Here is a 20,260-nt window from a genome sequence, read left to right on the forward strand (position 1 = left end):
GACTCAAAATTGTTAGAAGAAATAAAATTTGCATAGCATTGAATATGTGAAAATTTCTCATATAATCCATGTACAAACTGGTCTGCTTAGATTGTTAACTGTTATATACACACACACATATCAGTATACCTATCTACAGTGCCACAACCTGGCTAGTGTGTATGTATACCACTGCCCTCTAGTGGATAGAATCAGCACTTTGCTGCTGTGTACCAGAGATCCCATATTGCTAACATTTCTTCTCTCAGGCATTTGTGTTTTCAGAACAGAAGAATCTGAATCCCATCCCTGCTGACGCAATGAAGTTTCATATGGCCATGGGAGTGCAATATAAAGTCAAATGTGAAGTCCCAATTGTCAACCGATTTGTGATAGCCTGGGCAATATTTTATCAAAAGGAGGATCTTGAACAACTGCCTGTGTCTAAAAGAGAGATGGCAGAGGTTTTTATTTTATGCAGAGGAGCCTATTCTATCAACTCCTTCCTCTCAGTCTCCCCATCCCAATGCAATGGGTCAAATTCTGCTCTGAGTGACACCCTCTAGATACTTCTGCATCATCTTTTAGTGCGGGGCAAACAATAGGACCTCAGCACTGGCTGTTGAGTAATGTAAAGCATTCTCTCCCATTGAGGGGCTGAAGGGACTGTCCATATATCACTTGCCCGGTGAGCCAGAGACTGGGAGACCAGGAGTAGTGAAACATAGCTGCTCAGAGCATAGTCTGTGGGATGGCCAACTCAGCCCCCAAATTGCAGAAAGCTGTGCACACCTGTGAGATGTCGTATTGGTGGCATCACTCATTTTGTTACCAGCAGAAGTAGATGTATTTTAGGTCTGCTGCAAGTGTCATGTTCACTTGGGTAGATGATTGAGACATGGAGAACAAGAGCATAGTCCTCTGCCACTTGCTAGAGTAAGCTCATGTTGTCAAGTTCTGTGCTTTGGCACTGAAAGTCTGACATTTGGCACCTGCTGATCTTGGGTTTATAATGTATGTTTTCAATTTTACCCATGGACTAGATCTCTGAAAGACGCTATTGTCAAGCCCATTCAATAATCCCCTTTTCTTGAGTCCTGACAGTAAAAAAGCAGTTTCCCCAGCAGAAACAGGCTGACTGGTGAGAGAATTTCAGGCTTTGGATGGGTCAGAATTGCTGGAGAAAATCTGTGGGGAAAAAAAAAAATGTGGAAAAGGCTTACTAGAAAAGCCATAAAATTCCAGTGAAACTGTTGCATAAATAAGTCATGTGTTCCGATTCCCTTATATTTTATGTGCACTGTTAAAAGATGCTCTAGATTTTTAAACAACTCTACAGGAGTAAGGATTTTGTTCTCATGGAAGCTGTTTTTTTTTATTACACTCCTAAAACCTAATCCCAATTCTTCCAAGTGTATTTTGGACCGAGGCCATTTTGTGCATGTGTTGTAGGAAGCTGCAACTCCCAGCAAAATGTGAGAACTGGGTCAGAATCCATAGCCTTCTGTGATACTCGACACAATACACAAGAAAAGGAGGCATCATCCCTGCAACAGAAGAAAGGGCAAGAAGCAGTGACTTAAGTTGCAGTGAAAGAGCTGGTGTTAAAGAGAAGGAGCAGGGAAGCAACACATGCAGAAAAACACATGGAAGAACAAGCTACTTTGGTAGCCTTAATATCACACTCAGGAGAAACTTCCTGGCTTCATATTTTCCATATAAACACTCCACCAATGGATAAAGTTAATGGTTCCCTGTCTGCAATGCAGAAGGGCTTGATCAGTTCAATTGACGTCACAGATTGAGTGTTTTAATGAAATGGGCTGTGCTTTCTCCCATTTATACGTTTGACCCTAACCTTTACTAGATGTTCCTCTCAGACTCGCACACAGAAAGTGAAGTGTTGTGTTTTGGAGGCTCTGAGAAATCTGTGCCGAAGTGGAAATAAAATCCTTTGACATCAACTCTTTTGTTTTAGTTGGGCCCCCACCCACAAGTTAAGTTACTGATGCACTTAGGGCTTCATTCTGCCGCCACTTACACTGAAGTGGAGCCATGGAAGAGTTGGCAGATTTGGTCCTTAAGTGCGAGACTGGGCCCTGGACTGTTTGCCTGTACAGGAGCATAGGGGTGTGTGACAGGGCTGGGTTTACTGGTGGTACAGCCTAGTGGTTAGGGCCCTGGGTCACAACTTTCCCCCATCTTAAGTGGTCCCTGCCAGTGGTGGCTCCAGCACTGTGATGGTCTCTCTTCTGGTAGATAGTAACTCAGCCCTCTGGCCAGCTCCCCACTGAAGTCCACCCCTTTCTAAGGTAACAGTCTATCAAAGAATAGAAGGCCAACATCCTCCCCTCCCCCCACACAAGGAGCTTGTGGCCCAGCTCTGCACCCCCGAAAGGCCTCACCCCCTTACTTCAGGGCTTACAAGGTTTTAATCCCCCTTATCCCAAAAGATGGCTATGCCACCCTCATAGCTGGATGGCAGGGGAGCCCAGGCACTCCCTCTCTGCCAGGCTCCAGCTGAGGGCCATACACATGGCAGCATTGTCAAGCACCCAGGAGTGCTCTGGAGCTGCTTCCCTGGGACCCTTCCTACCACTTCCTTTCCCAGTCAAGGCATGGTCACAGCTTCACAAACAATCCAAGAAAAGACAGAGCCAAGTGCTCTTTAATCCTTACCGACTGGCTAGTCCCTCCTCCAGGTCCTGGGGTAGCTGCGACTTGCAGACCACCCCCCTCCCACTTCCCCACAATAAGGATTCCTACCAGGCCCTGACTCAGGAGCTCTGCAGATAGGACATGGGGATGGACTTACCTGCTACCCCCCTCTCTGAGCTGTCTGGCTCTCTTTTAAACTCTCATCTGGCTGGAGCAGGCTCTGCAGGTGCAATGGGGTTCCTTGGACCCAGAACTGCTCCTTAGTCCCTTTTATCCTTGTGTGGGGTTTCAGTACCCCATCACACGGGGGAAAGAACTCTCCTTCCACTGAGTAGAAGCAAGCTGTCATCTATCCTGCTCCGTTACCTTAACCATCAAACAATGCCTCTGATCTCATAGAAGAAGGGTGGTCTTGTAGCTAAGGAACTGGACTAGGACTTAGAAAAATTGAATTTGGTATTGGCCTAGTGGCTAAAGTCCTAGTCTATGATAGGGAAGAAATAGGTTCAACTCACCTCCTCTTCCACAGATGTTCTGCCTGATCTTGAGTCAATCACTTAATCTCTCAGTTTCCCATTTATAAAATAGGGACAATACCTCCTTTGTCTGTTTAGATTATAAACTCTTTGTCCCTTATATGTTTGTACAGAGCTGAACATAATGGGGCTCTGATCTTGGTTGGAGCCTGTAGCTGCTATTGTAATACAAATACAGAAAATCCTCTTTATTCAGCCATAAATGAGTAATTATCACAGTAATAGGTAAAGGTAATTCTGATCTTACCTATGCTGGTGCAAATCAAGAGTAACTCCACTGAAACCCGAGCCTATTTTGAGCATTTACACATTCCCAAAACAATTTATGGTCGGTTTCCACAAGAGGTGGAACTGACTTGAAAGTTCTTGTACTCAGGAAAACAACCCACATCCTCTCACCTTCCAGCACGATTTAAAAGCAGAGAGGAAATTTTATGATAACAATCCCCACCCCCCCTCTTGAGTTTAGATATTCCAAGTTAGAAGAGACACTGTCTTTGGCAGCGTTTTGATCTGTAACCACTAGGGATAAGGAAAAGTGCCACGATTGAATTCCCACTTCTGCACCACAGCTTCAGCGTTTTGCATGTGTACATAGATACATTTTTGCAAAGCGATGACAGTGTTGCCTGTGAGATGCCCCGATTACTCTGAGCCAAGAGCTCCTGGCAGGCCCCTGGTACTCACATAGTTCAGATAGTTGGGCCTTCTGTGGTTTCACGCCTATTCAGAAACTCAGGCCTGTCAAACCACCTCAACCCAACTGCCATGTTATTTGCCAATAATGAAAGCACAGCTTCTTTAGCCCAAACCACTTGTCTTTTCTCTTCCACCCATAACCCTGACAGCACAGTCCCCAGGGTATTTCTGATCTCTGGGGGAGTCCACAGTAGACATTCAGGAGTGTTTACAATGAGTGTTATATTCCCTATTACTTGTTTTGTGCTGTTTGTAATACAGGGTCAACTGACCGGGCTGGACATTTGGAGTAACCCCATTGCTGTTAGTAGATTTACTCTGAATATACAAAGGTTTAAGTGAGAGCAAAATCTGGCCCACATAGTGCAGTTTAGTTTCCACTTGTGTGCTCCCCTCTCTAAAAGTATTAGATATTGTTTTCCATTGACTATTAGCTTCTTTTGTTATTGTTTTACACTTTTTCGAAGCACCAAAGTTTAAATCCTTTTTTTTTTTCATTTCAAGTTAGAGATGTGCCACATGGGTAATCATGGGTACCAATGATGGCACCAGACACAGGGATCCCCTCACAAATTATTGATGTAGTCAGCAGCTCCCATTTCAGCACCGAAATAAGTGTCTAGATTTTCAAAAGCCCATTTAGGCCCCGTGAAAGAACATGGCCTAATTTTCAGCACCTAGCAACTCTCACTGAGAGCAAGAGGAGGCCCTGCATCCTGAATCCTTTTGGAAATTGGGCCCTGCGTTATTAATATGTGGTACCATGGACCAGGACCCCTTTGTGCCAGGTGCTATACAAACACAGAACAAAAAGACAGTCCCTGCCTCGAAGACCTTTCAATCTAAATCAAGTCTTCCCATCTCCGCAAGGTGAAGAACTGATGCATCTCGCATCACAATCCTTCTGAGCCAGTATATTGTTAAAGGTAGAGCATCAAAATAAAATATAAGAGCCTTAACAAGGATGATTTTTTTAAGTGAATTTTGTTTTTGCACATATTTCGTTACCGGAAAGTCTGACTATCAGCAAACATAGTACAGAACCCTAGAGATTAGTAGGAATGAAAGTTAGTTCAGAATCCTAGAGATTAATAGGAACGAGAGTTAATTATCTCATGATATTGTAGAACTCTGGTTCTTATACGCCGTGCACTTGATGACTTAGGTTTTCCTCTTGAGGCAACAGCTATCATTTGTCTCTTAGAAAGCAGAAAATGTTAAGTTAGTTGCTTAGGGCCTGATCCATTGCACTCTGACTTCAAGAGGCACAAGTTCAGGGCCTAAAAAATGGTGGACCCAGTGATGCACTGCTCCTGAGCAGAGCTCAAGGTCAGTGGACATGGGTTCTGACAAGGAATCGATTGCAGGTCCATGATTTTCAGCTGCTCCTCCTGGTGTGATCTGAAGGGGGCAGCTTTATATTTAAATTTAAAATGGAAGAATAGGGCACAATGGAGCCTTACTGCTCCATGGACATAATCTTTTTCTCTCCTCCTCATGACACTCCTTCCTCCCTGTCCCCAGCACATGCCCTGCCTCTCCTGACATCATGAAGCACGTCCTGCACAAAAGTCAGTGGAGTTGGACAGCAGAGCAGGCACAGGAGGTGGTTATCAGAAGCTCTGTGCTGCCACGTGTAGAGGGAGTTCTCGGGTGCACATCTCCTCCCACTTTAAGTTTACTTTGTGTTACATAAGCACGAAGTGAATTGGGCAGACCAGAGAATCTGGCCCTGTATCTTATTTTTTCTGTAAAACCCACTGGTGGACCATCAGTCTGACTCGCTGAGTTAGCAACTGCTCACCAATGTGAGCAAAGGGTTGATAATCTGGCTCTCAGTACATAGCAGTATTTTAAAGTCTGGTGGACCATTCTCCACTAGACCAAAACCTTTTTAAGGCAAGTTAAAAGTTAATTGCGTTCCTTTAATTACTAGGAGTCAGTACAATGAGAGGAAGCTCAAACTAAAATCCTCAGATCTGACCCCAGAAACGTGGGGAAATCTGGATCCAGCCCTGCACTCTGTAATTCTGGGCTTCTTCTAATAAAACACTTGCACCTAAGAAGGAAGGAGGGGAACTAAGAGACGCCTTTACCATTTCATACTTTTACAGGGATGGCACAGCAGGGTTTGATGGTATTTGAAGCCCATCAAGAGAAGCCGTCTGCAAGCTCCTTCTTGTAGGGGAAGGTGTGATGGTTGAACAAGAGAGGGTTAAAACCTGAATCTTAATCCAAACCCTCAACTTCAGGTTTAGATACTTTGATGTTAGATAAATTGGAACCTGGATCCAAGCCATCCTTCATTTTGGATTTGGATTCACAAACTGATAGCCCCATCTGACCAAGTTTTGCAAAATCGAAACCCATATCCTTTTTGGCCAAACTACCCTGGAGCAAAAATAAATGAGTCATTTCCTAAAATGCAAGAAAACATCTGAATTAAACAACCATAAATAGCGAGTGGAAACGGATCAAATTCTGTGTACTCTGACTATACTCACTCTACCTTGTAAATGCTAAACTGGAGGCACCGGCCCTTTAAAACAGACTAGACAATAGCAATGTTTGGGAAGCAACTGGCCAATCGGAAATAAGGCTTTTCTTCAGTAATTCAACACATATCAATTAGTATAATCTATGTGAGGCAAAACAGGGTTTACATGAGTGTTAGGTAAAATATAATCCCAAACATTAGCAATTTCCCTTTGCCTGTGACTAGCTCAACTACAACTTTGGAGTTTGCCATAACAGCCTACGACTTAATCAAATTCAAGCTGGACAGTGACGACTGTTATTGTAACCATAATGCCTAGGAGCACCAGTCTTGGACCAGAACCCCTGTACAAACACAGAACAAAAAGAAAATCCCTGCCCCAGAGATGTGCAAAGTCTAAAACAAGAGAGAACAGATGGATACAGAGCAGCTGATGGAGAGTACAAGGAAACAGTGGGTATGATAGGCTGGGTATCAGCCTTTCATGCTGCCAAGCTGTTTAAGAGGATTAAGCTAAATCAGGAAAAGGTATTCTTATTCTGGAATAAGGTCTATGTCCACACATCCAGTTACTCCACTTTAAATGTATACCCTCCCTTAATCCAGAACAACTTTCATGTGTAAACAAGCCCTGGTCATCAATTATGCTCTTAAAATTACAGCTGTCAGCCCATTCTAATTAAAAAGGAAATCTTCCTTCAGCCTGTCCAAAAGTCAAAGTCCATTATCGTCTCCTCCCTGTAAACACACAGATATTCGTCATATGGAACGTATTAAGAGGAGATTTTCAAACCTAATGTCCACTCACATACGGCTGACCTTAGAACAGCACACACTGCCCAGTGAGCAGGATATTTTAGGAACCATAGCATGCTTCAGACCCAGCCTTTTATGTGGGTTAACATTTATTCTATTGTCTGATGTGAGCCAATTGCTTCAAGGAGATGGCAGCAGGACAGGTTAGAAATATTGGGACTTCCCTCAGTGGAACTTAGTGGGAAATTTAGCATTGATCAGGGAATACAAAGGTTGAGGTCATAGGGCTGGATCCTTAGCTGGTGTAAATTGTCTCAACACCTCCTGCTGAGGATATGCTCCATACGGCATTTGACTCTGGAGTGGCTGGAATAATAGGAGCTGATTAGCTTGGGTATGTCACATGATTTTTACACGAGTGGGGCTTCATTCATTCAGGGCCTGATCCAAAGCCCACTGATGTCAATGGAAGGACTCTCATCCAACCATCATTAGACTAAGAACATTCCTTGTGACATTCTGAAAGACAGTTTTTGGGGTGGCTATTCTTTCTGCAGAATGCTCTGTGTGCAGATGGTTTTGTGAGGAATGATACACACTCATCACGCAGGCCAGAACATATTAGAATGACTTCTGCACTACGATTTGTTTGGCCAGATGATTTATGAGGCGGAAGGGAAGCAGACTCGGAAATAAAAATGCATGAAGCCCGCAGGGAGTGTATAAAAATGCAGGGCTTGTTAATGCTCTTGTCTCAATGGGCAGAACTGATCTTGACGCAAATACTGATATGTAACCATTCTTTTTTGTGTTCAAAGGGGAAAACAGATGATGTATGGGGCTCAACTGAGGCTGACCCCATTCTCAATTAATATGTACTAGTTGGGAACCCCAACGCCTGTTATAGGACTGTAGTCTATAGTCCAAATTTTAGGACTAAGGTCAACCGTATTACTCAAAAAGCAGATTTTCCAGGCACTTGGTGGACTGGTGCCACCCACAGGATGAAAACTGTAATTCAGATGAAGAGTCAATACAGAATTATTTGTAATATCCTCCATCTCATGTAAAGGTTTGGAAGTGGCAAGTGCTGTATTTGTCTTTACATTGGAAGTATCATTATTTGTTACATTTTATAGATGGGGAAACTGAAGCACAACATAGTGACATGACTTGCCTAAGGTCACCCAGCAGGCTAGTGGAAGAGTCTCAATCCAGTGTCCTGTCCACTAGACCGCCCTGCCTACCCTAGAACAGGTGTAAGTCAAAGCAGGGGTACATACTGATGTAGATTTTCCAAGCCAGCTAGATGATTTAGCCACACAAATCCCATTGATTCTGGTAGGAATCGTGTAACCAAATCTCCGAGTCAGTTTGGAAAACATGAACTTTTTAGTAAAAGGTGCCCAGTATACTCCTGATTGTCCAATTAGCATGGGGTACAAGGAATTTTGCTGGGTAATCGGAAGTTCGGATAATTGAGAGGATGGAAGTGGCAGCGGAAGGAGCCCTTTGTATCTCCTCTGTCATGGCCCCGCTCACTCCCTCCTTTGAGTGATGAGGCTGCAGCGGGTTCCCTGCACTGCCATTCTGCAGCAGGGTGACTTCCCCCAGGGATCTCTTCTCTATTATCCGAACCTCAGCATTATCCAAATCCCTTTCTTATCTGAAGAGATTTGGTTTATGCCCAGGTTCAGATAATAAGGATTCAGAAAATCAGGAGTCTGGCGTATGAAGATTTTGTTGTTGTTTTTAATCAGTTCATCCCATTTGACCCATTTTCCCTCCACTTACTGGCAATCAGTTGCTCCATTTCTCTGATTTTGGTCCATGCTCTTTCTTTAGAAGAAATTTGGGTTGGTTTTTTTGTAACCACAGTGATGGGCTACATTTAGGCAGGGCTTTTCCAGACAGTTCAGCAGTGTCAGTGAGTCAGTTGTCGGGAGCAGAGATACGTCCATGCTGAGCACTTTTGAAAATCTCAGCCTTCGTGGCTGTAATCAAAGAAGTGCTATTTCTCACCTGAATATACATCTCGGTTCACAACAGGAAAAGGTGTATGGACTGTAGGTAACATTCTGGCCCCACTAAAATCAACGGAAGCTTTGCCATTGACTTTCATGAGGCCTGGATTTCACCCTACACCTCTTTTCCAAGGCAGAAATTCTGCTTCCACCCTGAGCATCTTGGCTGCCCCCTTGAAGACTCTGCTGGTACAAAGAGACTCTAGCCAGGGGTAACAGCAAATCCACTTTGTGACTGCTACTCCAGGCATCTACTGTCTTGGAGTTTGCAGCATCTCTGTGTTTTTGAGGAGATAAAGACTGGGAGATCCACATAGTTCTTCCCACCTTCAAGGAGCATTGATCTGGAGGGAGCTCCCATGATGCACATAGGGTGTGGAAACCTAATCACACATTGGACCTGCCTGGCTGTGCTGTAAGGTGGGGAGTTGAGTTGAACTCATAGGGTATATCTGCTCTGCAGCTGGTTAAAACATTTGGTGTGTGGTGTTTTCTGCTCACTTTGCAGTCTCTCAGCTCATGCATGAGGCACAGCAGGCAGGATTTGTGTCTTACTGACCCATCTAAATTCATCTTCCCTTTCCAGAAGAAACCAGGGAAATAATCTTGCCTCGAAAGGCTGCCCTTGCAAATTTCAATCATGGCTTAATCTAAAGCAATCTAACATGATCCTTCTTCTGGACTGGAAAAGCTAATTCAAGTGGGGCTTTCAATAAGACATCTCTATAGTGGCAGGGGTACAGACAGCAAGAAGAGCATGAGCTCCAAATACTGCAATCAGCAGACTTGCATATTTGGAATCTGTTTTGCTTTGGATCTCAGTCAGCATTTCCTGATTTATTTTTTCTGGTATTAAAATGCTTAAAGCAATAATCTGTAAAACCCAAACTGGCAAGATCACATATGAGACTGCTGTTACAATTAAAGCTCCGTTCTGCTTACAGCACCAACTTCACATATCGCCTAAATCTAATTGCGAAAGGGAATTGTCTCAAGAGAAGGAGAGTGGAGCCAACTAACAAAATTGAATAATAATTGTGTAGGCTTTTTCTGTTTACACAATGGGGCGGGGAAGACTGACAGCTCTGATTTATAGCTTGGGTTTATGGTTTTTGTTGTCTCCTAGCAGTTGTTCTCAAAGACCAGGGAGCCAAGAACACTCATGCTGGGGGGAAAAGACTGCTTGGAGTATATTAGTGAAATTAATCAGACTTAATGCAATATCTTGGAGGAAAGCACATTTAACATTTCCTTTTCAGATGTGAAATTAAAATCCCATTTCTCTCTTGCTAGAACCTTCTTAGTTAGCTGATGTAGTTTACGCATGCAGTTTGGATAAGCATTCATCAATCCCAAGGCTTCTCTGAATCCCTTGAGTTTGCAGAATTGGGCTGGAACTCTCATGAGTAAAGGCTCTGTCTAAAGATTTTGTCCAATGCTTCCACTCTGGGTTCTGGCCAAACCACAGAAGAATGCTAAGGTTCATGAAGAAGAAGAAAAGAGAGGAAAAAGGGCAGACAGAACTTTTGCAGGCCTCTAACGGGGTTTGAGCTTGGGGGGTGGAAAACCCCGAGGCTGAGAGCCTAAAGTCACCTAACTCCCTTTGGTATTTAGTCACCTAACTCCCTTTGGTTCAAATCAATTTGAAGTTAGTGAGAGTTAGGTGACTAAACTGAGGCAGGGACTGTCTTTTTATTTGTTCTGTTTGTACAGCACCTTGCGCATCAGTCCTAGTCCATGACTGGGACTCTTAGGCACTATGATAATACATGTAATAAACAAATAGATACATAAATTAGATAATAAATACTGCTGAGGATCTGGGCCCAAATGACCTCTCTGGAGTTCTGCTTAGGTGCTAGGTTTGTGGGTTCCAGCACTGGCTCTGGATAGAAGATCAAAGCTCCGAAGTCAACTTGCTTTAACAAGGGTGTCCTCAGGAGCAGGATTTTTCCAAGATGGCCTGCTCTAAAGAGTGGAGGTAAGTGGATGGCACAGTATGTTCACCAATCAAAGTAAGAGCAGGTCTAGGGATGATTATGGGCTTATAGTGCCAGCCTTGAGAGTGTTCCTTTAACCACAGTACTTCCTGATGGGCTGGTTTGGTTGATAAGACTTTGGATTAGCTCCAACATGGCTCCCATGGGAGGAAAATTTCCCTATTTTGAATGAGCTGCATTGGCTCATAGTCAAACACATTGATTTGAAGATGCTTGTCCTTGGATATGATCCTGATCTTGCCAAAGTCCATGGGACTTCTACCATTGATACCAGTGTGAGTAAGAATGATTGGGTCTCTGACTTGTAAGGGTGCACATGGTTTTGGTCCAGTGTATTTCATTAGTCTTCTTGGCTCTGATTCAGCAGTGCACTTAAGAAGCTGCTTAACTTTCAGCAAGTTCTTAAGTGCTTTGCTGCGTCCAGGCCCTTATTTACTAGTCCACAATCTTTTTTGAAAAGTCCATTGAAGTCAGTGGGAATTCTAACACTATTTTCATTGGATTTTGGATCAGTTCCTATCTGTCAAGGGTTATAGATGCATGTGTATAATACGAAACAGATAGGGCCACTTAAGGTTACATCACTTTGTCGATCAGTTTTTAAACTGTGCATCCATTCAGTGAGATGGTTATGTTATGTTGTGTCGGTCTCTGGTGTACCATAGCGACAATGTTCATCCTGCCAGCACTGATGCTTTCCAGACTGCCAATCAAAACAGTGCTTAGGAGAGGGCATGTGTTTGTAAAATGAACATTGAGTCACGTACCGGGCCTTTTCTAGACACACATACTCTCTCAAAGCAGTGGTTTTTTTGTCGGCAATCTGCAAAATTGTCATGTAACCATACGAGTGAGCAGATTTAAAAAAAGGGATCACAGAGTAACCTAATCCTAAGGGTTTGGTTTTAATCTTGAATGTCCTGGCTGCTCTGGGTTTTATGCACCAACATTTTCCCTGGTTAGCTCAGAGAACAGAGAAGCTGCAAGCTTCAGAGGTGCTGAAACGAGGAGGTGCTGGGGGTGCTGCAGCGCCCCCTGGCTTGAAGTGGTTTCCATCATATACAGGGTTAAAAGTTTGGTTCAATGGCTCTCAGCACCCCCACTATACAAATTGTTCCAGTGCCTGTGGCTGCAAGGAAATTTCTAGAGACTTGATTCAGTTCAGAGCTGGTGATACACTCCTGTTAACACAACAAATCATGTCCAATTACTCTGGCATTGCTCAGGAACTAGCATCCAGCTAATGGCCAAGCAGAGGCCAATCAAGTTTAATGACAGGCCTACTTGACTGGAAAACCTAAAGAAAGGCAAGATATACCGAAGCCCTCAGGGCCAAGCTAAATTATTGCAGTATGTGTCTTTTCCTCTTCTTGCCAGAATGGAGCTTCCCACTTTGGGAGTGGGGAGAAGAGGGTGGAGCTCCCAACACACACATGACCTTCCCTCACTCAGTTGCGTGGCCTGTTGTATTACTTTAGATGGAATAAAGGGGGCCAAAGGTATTAACATAACCCAGTCACTGTCTAACATTAAACAGTGTTAAATGAGATTTGGGGTTTGGTATACAGAGACCTCAGACTGCTTAGTACCATGGCAAACACAACAGTAAAAATCCTTTAATCCTTTTATTAAAGATAAGAAGGAAAAACAGTCAAAGGATTTGAAATGTAAAGTGTTAAATCAGGCTTTCATTTTAACAACCTCCCTTGTTCCCTTTCTCTTTAGCTGGAGAGAGCTTTAGGAGGAAAAAGCCCTTGTTTGACAGTCTCTTAGATGGTATCAAAGATGGCAATAACTGTCTTTTGGGGGGAAAGAGAAGTTATTAAATGAGATGGGCTGGAGCTGTTGTAAAAGTCCAATCCCATTTCATCTCAGTTGGTGTTTGGGAATCAGCTGGGACTGGAAGGGGCAGTGATGTCATCTGGGTCCCTCTGTCTGGCCTGATCTGATCAGGACATCCTTCAGGATTAGGATGAAGCAGACTATTGGAGTGGCAACCATGATAGTGAAGCTTGCTCTGGTAGCCTCAGTCTGTTCTTCCATATTTTCCCCCCTAAAGTCTTTCTTTAAGGCCTTTTTTGTTAGGACTAATTTAGTCTCTCTGTCTAGACCTCTTGCATCTGTTTATAACATTCATTATTGAAAGGAACTTGACCTACTTTCCAGCAACATTTGTTATAGAAACATCTTATGAACTTTTATATAGTTCTTACACCTGAGCTTACAATTAAGGTGAACTCGTAGGCCCGGTTATCCCAGCAGGCCCTGCATGCTGTATAAATTAAAAGGTGACCAGGTGTCGGCGGTGCTGCGGACCTGAGGCAGGCTAGTCCCTACCTGTCCTGGGGCACTGCACTGTGCCCTGGAAGCAGCCAGCAGGTCCGGCTCCTAGGCAGGGGGGCCACAGGGCTCCGCGCGCTGCCTGAGCACTGGCTCTACACTCCTAGCTGCGGGGGCTGGTACCTGCTGGTGAGAGTAGCATGCGCCGCGGAGCCTCCTGCCCCCTCCCCGCCACCTAGGAGCTGGACCTGCTGGCCACTTCCAGGGCGCATCTCAGTTGGTCTCTCATTTACTTTTCCTTCTCTTAGCGGTTTAATAACATAGTAGTGAGACAGAGGTATGTGCTTGGAGGAACATGGAACTATGACGTTTCCTGTATCTGGTACAAGGCTCCCATTGAAGGATGGTAGCAAGGAGCAGTGTGTGTGTGTGTGTGTGTGTGTGTGTGGTTCCCTAACTCTGCTGGAGATCATGCTTCTTTGATGCGGCTTGGAAATCGGGCTTATGAAGATACTTCCGATAAGCAAGCTTTGGTGCCACCCGGAGCATTCCAAATGGCGAATGTTCTCAAAGACTGTCAGAGACCAGGACATGGGTGGTCATGTCTAGTGACTGGAACTGGCAGCCAGAAATAGGAGCCCAGAGTCAGAGTCAGAGGCCAGTGTCAAGAGACAGAGCTGACTCATTCCTCCAATCAGGCAATGTAGCCAATCAGGCAACCTACAAGAGGCCAGCTGTGTTTGTTAGGGCCCACAGTCTGGCTCTGCTGCAAGGCCTGATTCCTGACACTATCTTCAGAGAGTACAATCCTCCATCCCATGACAAGGGCAGTTTAGCCACAGGTTGATCAGTGGGCTGGTAGAAATCCCTGCAGGAAGTAGTATCCAGCAGTACATTCAGTTATTGCCTGAGTCTCTGGCAAGAAGTACAGCACCCCAGAGTGTGTTCCTGTCATAGGGGAACATGTTCTTTGAGAACAGAGGGCTCAGTTCTGCAGAAGAAAGGAGTATCTGACTTGGACTTGGCTTATTTGAATCATCATCAAAAGTAGATCTTTGGCTTAAGTTATCTGTTCTTCTGTGCCCAAAATAAAATCATTAGTCAAGACTTTGTTAGCAGCTGATCTGTCCCATTTAGCACTGAACAGTCAGAAGCATCCTCATTTATTTAATGTATTTGTTCCAATTTATAGGAGTGCTGCAATGGCATCCATCCATATACTATAGATGCCCCTGACATAATTTAAAAACACAAGTTGAAGCCATTTAAGATAACCATGAAGCCTCTTCTTCCCGAACCATTTCCAACCCACACAATTACCTTTATCATACCATAATGTAACAGCTTTATTTCACTTTGCATTTTTGATACAAATTGTGTCACAGAACTCTTTATGTATTTTTATATATGTATTTGAATATCACAGAGTTCAGACATTTTTTTTCTCTCTCCCATTCTTATTAACTTGTACAGGACTGAGGGGAAAAGATCTGGTTCCAAACTTTTCAGTAGGGAGTCTTCACTAGCAATGTTAAAGCGCTGCCACAGCAGCTCTCTCCCAGCGCTGTAAAAAACAACCCCCATGAGGGGAGTAGCTACAAGTGCTACTTGCAGCGCTTGGAGGGTGTGTGTGTGTGTGTGTGTTTTCACACCCCAAGCGAGAAAGTTGCAGCGCTGTAAAGTGGCAGTGTAGACAAGGCCTCAGAGAAAGCAGATAATAAATGTAATAACAGCTAGCTCTCATATAGCACTTTTTGTCAGTGGATCTCAAATTGTTTTAAAAAGGAGGCCAGTATTCTTATCCCCATTTTACAGATGAAATGACTTGCCCAAGGTCACCCAGGAAGCCAGTGGCGGAGCCAGGAATAAGAATCCAGGAGTCCTGAGACCCAGGCTAGTGCTGTATCCAACACACCAGAGGAGAAACATAAGAAAAGGTGCTAATAATCAGCTGTGGTGAGACCGAATAGCATGAGAGAGCAGAGGCTGGAGACAGATGAGTGGAAGGTGGTAGGGAGGGGAGCAGAGGTAGAGAATGAGCCTAGTTCAGTACTGCTGTAACTGGATACAACTCCATTGACTGGTATGGGCATAAGTATCACAGTGGTAGCTGCTGGGTGCTGAGCAGTTAGAAAATCTGGACTTTATTTAAATGCTTAAATTGAAGCCAAACTCTTATGAAAATGTGGCCCCAGTTATGAAGAGGGAGCACCTGAAGGTCTGGCCCTGAGCTCTTTTGAAAATTTAGCTCCACAGTCTTGATTCTGACCTTGTGTAATGCAGGTGTAACTCCACTGAAGTCACTGGAGGTTAGAATCAGCCTCTAAATCTTCTGCCACCATCGCCCAAAGCACTCCTCATGGACACAGGTAACTCCTAGGAAAAAAAGTGAGATTAGAGTGCAGTAGAGGCAACCAGGACTCCTGGGGCTTCTTGGCTCTGCCACTGATTTGTGTGATCTTAGTCAAGTCACCTAAACTCTCCATGTTTCCATTTTGCAGAAAGAAACTGAAATAATGATATTTACCCATCACGCAGGATGTCATGAAGCTTAATTAACTAGAACCTGATTCTGCAACCCTTATGTTGAATACTTGCTCACATGAATGGTCCCACTGAGTTAAGTGGGAGTAAGCATTACTTGTTCTTAGAGTTCATAAGCAACAATGTGTACAGATAAGCAGAGCAAGGACAACTTAAATAGAAAGCTGTTAACAAAGGAACATTAAGTGAATCTCTCTGTTAATGGCCATCACCTTAGCTTCCTCTCATCTCTCTTCCCTCCCCTCAGTGAACCTTGGCAGCAGGTTGAAACTCTCCCAGAGAGGAAACAAAAGCTTCCAACAGGTGATAGGTGTAGAAATCTCACAGGGTATGTCTACACTGCAATTAAACATCTGTTGCTGGCCTCTGTCAGCTGGCTTGGGCTCATGGAGCTTGAGCTGTAAAATTGTGGTGTAAACATTTGGGCTGGAGCCCGGGCTCTGAGACCCTTCTCCATTGCTGGGTCCCAGAGCTCAGGCTCCAGCCCGAGTATCTACACCACGCTTTTACAGCCTGAGACCTTGAGCTCCAGGCCAGCTGTGGGTGTTTAACTGTGGCATAGACATACGTACAGCAGCCTCTCCATGTAGCGACAGCAGAGGGCTAACTCTAAGCTCATGTCTCTGGTTTTCTAATTGCAAACACAGTAGCGGCTTTGTTGAATATTTGTACTGAAATACAAGAAAAAAACATATTTCCAAACAAGGCTGATTAGATATAGGACTTGTATAGTCCCCATTATCAGAGCCCCACAGTCTTTTAATGCCTTTATCTTCTCAGCGCCCCTGCAAGGTAGGGCAGTGCTGTTATCCTTATTTTACAGATGAGGAACAGAAGCACAGAGCAACTGAGAGTCTTGGCCAAGGTCACACACAGGAGTACCCACCAACCCATTTCTGCCAAGGCCTAGCCTACTGCTCTAATCACGGGACCATCCTTCCTTAATTACCTGATCCCAGTGGGTTGCACTGGAAGACAGGCTTTGGCACTTTGAGTGGGATCCACAAAATTACTTAGGGGACTAAATCTCTGACATAGGTGCCTAATTCCCAGTTTTGGCTCCTTGAGACCCACAAAATGCCTACTGATCCCTATAGACACCCTAAACTTACCCAGTGCCTAAGTTTTTAGGGTAAAAGATTCTCCCACCTAGGAAGTTGGAGACTCTAGGTCCAGTCCCCCTGCTCCAATCATTCTTTCTCCAGAGTGCAACAGCTTCAACAGGAGAGCCCGAGGGAGTCCCACCTCAGAATGTCCCATAGCTACGTGGTTAGCGTATTCTCCTCAGAGATGGGAGACCCTTGTTCCAATGCTTTCTCCCCCTTAGCAGAGAGGAGGCAGTTGAACCTGGGCTTCCTACATCCCAGGTGAGTGCTCTACCCACACAGCTAAAAGTTATAAGGTGGGCCCCACTACCTCCTTGTTGGGCTGTTTTGTGTGGAGTGAGGCAGGCACCTAACTCATTCCTACAAGAAATGCTTTAGGCACCAAAGCTGTCTAACTCCAGATGGCCGGTTCCCATTCGTGGGTCCCTAAACAGAGCTAGGCACCTTCCTGCAGCCTGGACTTAGGTGCTTATCTCTGAGACAGCGAGAGGCTTATGACACATCCTTGTCACCAGCATTTCCCCATTGGCTAGCTTAGGTGGCTCCCCACCCAGGGTGCTGGCTTTTGTGGATCACGTTCTAAGGTGCTTCTCTCTCTCTCCCCATTCACCCAAGCATCGAACTCAGCTTCTGTGAACTGCAGCTTTGTCCTGTGATTTTCTAGGAGCCAGGACATCTAGCATTGCAAGACCTAAGTCCCTTCGTCGATCCCACCCACTGTCTCTAGTGTCGTTAACATATCTGCTGAGCCAAGAGCCAGAATAGAATCCAGCTCACTCTCCCACAGCTGTGACTGATTTGCAGGGCTAACAGGAGTTAAAAGCAATGGCGATTTGTTTGGATCGCTAACGTAGGGAGATCATACTCTGAATCCACCCAGGGAGCAGCTCTGAGGCGAGAGAAGGTGCCAGATACAGCCACTTTTCAGAATAAGGGTGATTTTTAAACAAATGTTACCATATTTTCCTTTTCTTTTCTGTTTTACTGGGTAATGCATTAAAATTTGCCATTGTGGCAAGGAGGATGAAATCTGCTTCATTCTCAACTTGGAATATTCGCCTTGGGAGAGTTTAAGCTTTTAAACCTAAAAATGAATTCCTGCTGTTTTGCTTCCTCTTTGCAGCATGTGTTCCACAGCTGGGACAGACATTGGAGTGATTACAAAAGCTGGGGAGGAAATTAGCGGTACTGCAGTACTTTCTGCATAACCTTTGTCTGTTTGTCTTGATGCTTTTTTGGATCAGCAGCCTCCTTCTCAAACAAATTCTACATCACTAAGCCTTTCCCCCTCTCTCCAAGAAACTGCTAAGAAAAACCAATTTCCCTGCTCCTTATTACAAGTAGTAAATATTTATATTATGGGCACATCCAAAGGCCTCAAGTGGGACAAGGCCACATTGTGCTGGGTGTTTTATAAACAGAGAGACATCCTTGCCTGGAGGACTTGGAGTTTAAAGACTCAAACAGAAAAAAGCTAGGGGACTGGGATACAACATACAAACAAATTAATATGGTGAAGAATTGGCACAGCTTTTAGTTATATGTATTAGATTACACTCCCCACCCAAAGCCGGGAACAGAACCCAGGCGTACTGCCTTCCAGCCCTTCCTTTGATGTTTTCCCAGGCTCACAGACCCCTCACAATTGTGTGTGTGTGTGGGGGGCAGTTCCTGACCTCCCCCTGTTTCCTGTCCCTCCTAGTGCCCCCGCCCCCCAAAAAATTCACACACCCATAGCCAAGGGTGAAGTCACCCACAGTCAACCCTGCATGTGCAGTTCTTGTGCTACTGACATCTGTGGCATCTACTAATGTTTATCTATTTTAAAGATCCTGTCTTCAGTTATCGTCAAGCCTTTGAATAAGTCACAGTGAAAAGAGTGATCAAAAACCAAAGGCATCCCACTAACTATAGTTAGAGTGCAATATCCTTCCCCAGGCAGAGTTTTTAGTCCCAAAGTAAGAAGTACCAGAGATTTCATAGAGTCCATTAGGGACTTTGCTATTGGTATCAATTTTATGAGAGGTGCTCAGATACTGAGGTGATGGGCCGAAATATAAAACCTTAAGGTAGATGAAAATCCCTGCATCTGTTTCACAATTAAATAAATAAATATAAAATAAATGAGCGCTGCATTTTCTCCTGCTTAAATACTTGTCATTTAGAGATATCTAGAGGACACCATTTATGCAGAATAGCAGCTTTGTGCTTAATTTGTATTGTTCAATGGCTTTGTGCTCTTCAGATGAAAGACATTATGTGAACATTTTTTATCATCGCTATTAATAAATAATTTACTTTAAGATCTGTGAATGTTAGTACAAAAAGCTCATACTTCCTGAAATACAACAAATGTTCAGAAGTTACAATTAGATATATAAATATATTTGTATATTATATATATAAAACCCTTGGGAAATTTGGAGTATTTTTAAGGAAGTGCAGGACATACTGTATATTGCAATGGATGGCAATTGAAACTGGAAACCAAAATTTTCCCCCAAACTAAAGATTTTCTGGTTCTGGCCAGAAACTTTTCTATCTTCAGTTTTTTGATGAAAAGTTGAAATTTTCCTAAGAGACATCTCCTGAAAATTTCCATTTAGTCAGCAACCTAGTTTTGCATTGTGCATGTTTTGACAAAAAAATTTCAATCAGCCCTGGTAAGAAGAGAGTTTGTGTTTTCAGATGTTGGCAGGACAACCAAGGGGAAACATCGGAGAGGGAGCTAGCAGTGTGAGATTGGATGCAGCGGGAGAGGTTGGGGTGTCTCTCTCTTTGTGGACCAATCTTTGTAAAGTGGAGGGACTGTGAGCCTGATCCAAAGCTTGTTGAAATCAGAGGCAAAGCCCTATAGACTGACTGATGTTGATATTAGGGCTCCCAGATCTCCATGCTTACATAAGTGCTATAATAACATGGTTTGTTTTCTAGCAGGGCTTTTAAACTTTTTTTGTCCAGCTCCCACAACTCCACAAACAGATGTTTAATTAAGACAAATAATTATGATTGTGCTCCCCCCCATATAAGGCTACTTCAGTTGATCACTGTTTACTGACATTTTTCACTCTAGCTTCTTATAATTATAAATACAATAAAGTTTAAAAAGAATGTAACCCTAACTAGTGATATGCTTTGGTGGGAGCTCCCTTCTCTGCTAGGTTGTTCCAGACTCTTGCAA

At 44.0% G+C, this 20,260-nt stretch overlaps 1 protein-coding gene across 1 annotated transcript in view; it reads right to left on the bottom strand.

Annotated features, from left to right (window-relative positions):
• MMD (monocyte to macrophage differentiation associated) overlaps positions 1-20,260 on the bottom strand; it is a 139,751-nt gene that overhangs the window by 86,447 nt on the left and 33,044 nt on the right. Inside the window, exon 2 of the mRNA XM_032805603.2 lies at positions 15,699-15,805. The gene's annotated coding sequence lies outside the window, so the exon portion shown is untranslated. The remainder of the gene's footprint in view (positions 1-15,698; positions 15,806-20,260) is intronic.

This window comes from Chelonoidis abingdonii, chromosome 13, assembly GCF_003597395.2.
Source record: "Chelonoidis abingdonii isolate Lonesome George chromosome 13, CheloAbing_2.0, whole genome shotgun sequence".
NCBI lineage: Eukaryota > Metazoa > Chordata > Testudines > Testudinidae > Chelonoidis > Chelonoidis abingdonii.